Source organism: Hyaena hyaena, unplaced genomic scaffold (assembly GCF_003009895.1).
Source record: "Hyaena hyaena isolate Hyena2069 unplaced genomic scaffold, ASM300989v1 scaffold_700, whole genome shotgun sequence".
In the NCBI taxonomy this organism is placed as follows: Eukaryota; Metazoa; Chordata; class Mammalia; order Carnivora; family Hyaenidae; genus Hyaena; species Hyaena hyaena.
The window spans coordinates 639,343-643,544 of record NW_024081331.1 but is presented as its reverse complement, the minus strand read 5'-3'; positions in this window follow the sequence as shown (position 1 = coordinate 643,544).

The following is a 4,202-nucleotide window of genomic DNA, read 5'->3' as shown; positions in this document are numbered from 1 at the left end:
CCCCCCCCCCGCTCACACTGTGTCTCTCTCTCTCTCTCTCAAAAATAAATAAGCATTAAAAAAAAAAAAAAAACCCTGAAGATATGGGGGCGCCTGGGTGGCTCAGTAGGGTAAGCGTCCGACTTCGGCTCAGGTCATGATCTCATGGTTCATGGGTTTGAGCCCTGCATCAGGCTCTGTGCTGACAGCTCGGAGCCTGGAGCCCGCTTCAGATTCTGTGTCTCCCTCTCTCTCTCTCAAAAATAAATAAGCATTAAAAAAAAAAAAAAAACCCTGAAGATATGGGGGCGCCTGGGTGGCTCAGTAGGGTAAGCGTCCGACTTCGGCTCAGGTCATGATCTCATGGTTCATGGGTTTGAGCCCTGCATCAGGCTCTGTGCTGACAGCTCGGAGCCTGGAGCCCGCTTCAGATTCTGTGTCTCCCTCTCTCTCTTTCCCTCCCCTGCTCATACTCTGTCTCTGCCTCTCTCTCAAAATTAAATAAATATAAGATTTTTTTAAGCTGAAGATGTGAATTTTACACCAAGGCAATACAAAACTGGGTCCTAAGACTAAGTTTCCTCTATAGCCTATTAAATATTGCTAGGAATTTTCTCTTGCCTTTTTCTAATGAAGGGTGCCTGAGGATACCTGAGACGCTTGTTTGCACCTTTATGCTCGATTATGATTTCATCACCTGTCTTATTAACAGAATAATATCAGCTTATTGAGATTATTAAGAGGACAACTGTAAATTAAATCCAGGCTACCAAGTGGGATTGCTGACTGCATAAACAGTTGCAGAATCCTCACACACTGAGGTCTGGGCATCAACTGTGTTATAAATCCACGCAAATATCCTGGGAAAATGTCATCGAAAGCTGAGATTCCGAGTATGGTCCCCGGGCCACGACGATCAAAGTACAAGGGGTCTCCTTCTGGGCCATAAATTGTCAGGCATGGCGAAAGGCAGCTTGTGGAATTAAAAAGGGTCAATGGCGTTTGGTATTTCTAAACTAGAGTTAGCCCGTTCCCTGGCTTTACTACACACTCAGTGTTCTGTCAGGAGCGATCTGTCAAGAAGCCTGGTTAACGTGCTTGGCAATGCTCCTGCAGCGGAGCATGTGTGGAGAACTGGAAGCCCCACGTCTTTCTGGAAGGACACTTCACCTATCCTATCACCGCGTAATTAGTGTTCTGGAGCTGCTCATGATTTACAGTCGCTGCATCTCTTGCTGTCAAATTATAGGTTGCAGTTAGTTTTTCAGGGGCAATATGCGGGCGAGTGTGGTTAATGCTGCAATGCTTAGGAACGTGTTAGACACAAAGAAAGTGCTCAATTATTTATTAAGTGAATAGGAAAATGGATCATCATGTTTTATATTGGCCTATGTCCTAGTCCTTTGCCCCATATTTTTCTTTTTCTTTTAATTTACCAACACAGCTTGGGTATTTATGTATCCTGGTTTTTTCAAGTAACAGTGAATCAACTATTTGATCTTCTTGGTGCTAGGACTTGCTGATGTTCTCTGATTGCTGTTCTCATCATGGGCTAGGCTCTTTAACAAATTTACAGCTTCTTGCAAGTAGTTAATTTTGCAGATAGCCTGTGGATCACAGGCTCATTAATTTGACAGATGTTTGTTAAATACCTACTCTATGCCAGGTATTCTGATTATAGAGCATATAATGAGGAAGGAGGTGGCATGTAATGGTTTATTCTCTTTCTTTCTTTTTGAAGGTTTATTTATTCTGAGAGAAAGAGAGCAAGCAGGGGAGGCAAAGAGAGAGAATACCAAGCAGGCTCCGCATTGTCAGTGCAGAGCCTGAAGCAGGGCTCAGCCTCATGAACTGTGAAATCATGACCTGAGCTGACTGAGTCACCCAGGGGCCCCTGTAATGGGTATTTTCTAGCTAGTGGAGACGAAGTGATATAGGATTACTAGACTTGAGGGACAGGGAGACATCCATGAACGCTTTCATAGTCAGACAGGGACAGAACGCACAAGTTTTGCTAAGAACCAGAGCCAGGTACTAGAGAGTATATAGAATAGGGTCCAATTGCTTTAAGTCTTTTGCTTTTCATTTTTAAAAAATGTTTATTTATTGAGAGAGAGAGAGAGAGAGAGAGAATCTGAAGCAGGGGTCAGGCTCTGAGCTGTTGGCTCGAACCCAGGAACCGTGAGATCATGACTTGAGCAGAAGTCAGACACCCAATCTACTGAGCCACCCAGGCGCCCGTCATTTAAATTTTATTTATTCAGAGAGGAAAAGTTCATGCGAATGAGTGGGGGAGGAGCAGAGAGAGAGGGAGAAAGAGAATCCCAAGCAGGCTCCATGCTCAGCGTGGAGCCTGATGCAGGGCTCGATCCCACAAACTGTGAGATTGCGATGTGAGATGAAATCAAGAATCAGAGGCTTAAGTGACTGAGCCAAGTGCCCCTGCTTTTCATTTTTAATGTTTTTGGAGCAGGAGTACAAAAGAATAGAAGCAATAATAGGTAGATCTTAATTATCTAGAGTACTGATAAATAAGCTCATCTATAGATAGTCAAGAGCTTATCTCTTTAAGGCATGAAGACCTTTAACCAACCGGAAGCACTAAAACCGTTTCGAATGCTTGAAATTAAAAAACACAGCACTCGTGGGGCGCCTGGGTGGCTTAGTCGGTTAAGCGTCTGACTTTCGCTTAGGTCATGATCTCGCGGTTCGTGGGTTCGGGCCCCGCGTCGGGCTCTGCGCTGACTGCCAGCTCGGAACCTGGAGCCTGTTTCAGTCTGTGGCTCCCTCTCTCTCTGACCCTCCCCTGCTCACGCTGTCTCTCTCTCTCTCTCCTAGAAATAAATAAAACATTTAAAAAAAAAAAAAACAAACACAGCACTCGTTACTCTGCTTCCTTAAGTTGAATATACTTCACATTTCTTGGTGACCTGGGCCATGATGACTCTGGAGGACAGTGGTGATGGCTCTGTGACCTGTTGAGGTGCGTGAGACCGCTGCGCCTGACCCTGTAGCCCCCCCCCCGGTCCGGCGTTCTGAGTGCTTCTATCCATTCCTTAGAGCTTTCATGCCCCTCCCTTGCGATTCAGGGCTCAGAAGTCACTTCCTGAGCTTTGAAGAGTTCCTTTCCCAATTTCGAATTTACTGAAGGCCTTAGAAACCATACCTTTGTCTTAAAGGTGTGACAAAAAATTGTAAGAGCAAGAGTCTTGGGTGCTTTCCTTACAGTAGACTTCGTGCACCGGCCTGGTGACATCTGTCCTGGCCACTCAAGGCCCCTCGCTCCTGTTTTCAGGGATATGTGGGGGGCGGGGTGGGGGTTGGTGAGTCCACACTTGTAATCACGCAAGAAGATGTAGCAACGGGCAGAAGAATACACAGAAGGCAGCAGGCCAGGGCACCACAAACCCAGAGGTGCTAACAGAGGAGAGGAAAGCCTGGAGTGAAGCTGCGGGGAGGAAGATGGAGCTGCGTGTCTGCCGAGTTGCTGGGACAACCCAGAGCCGAGCCTGGCTGTGTAAACATCCAACCTGGCTCTTGGCTGCCACCCAGCCCAGCCCAGCGGGCCTCGGGCCCGGCTGCCCAGTCACCCCTCCAGGGATGTGCTGTGTGGGGGAGGGTGCTGTCCGGCGAGCACCTGCACGCTCTCTGATGGGAGCCCATGCTTACTGTAATGGCTGCAGTCACCTGAAGGAGCCCGAAACACCAATGAGGGCACCCTGTCACTCGCCGGCCGCCCACGAGTCTGATCGTCAGGTCCGAGTGACCGTGACGTTCAGAAAGGGTTAAGAAGCACCACCTCACTGAAATCCTAGAGCAAGACAGAAGGACTCACAGGGGCCTGAGAATAACAAGTTCTTAGCCAGGTGACTGGGGGCTCTGGTCTTTTCCACAACAGCACCAAACATGCAGACATTTGTTTTATAAACAAAGGGATAGCGTCATGCAAGTAGTTAATTTGCTAGATACCCTGTGGATCACTGGCTCCCTCATTCCTTCCACAAATGTTTATATAAACGCTGGATAATGCCAGGTATTCTGTTTGGGAAGCACAGACCTTGTTGGCTATACTGTGACTGTTTCTTCCTTTTGATTAGGTTTTAAAGGTGGGGAGGGGGCGCTTCAGAAACTCATGAGCAGACGGATGATGATCTAACATACGTGCTAAACCTCGAGGCTCCCCTACCAGAATGGGACCATTGCAACAGCAAAAACTAGGGCCT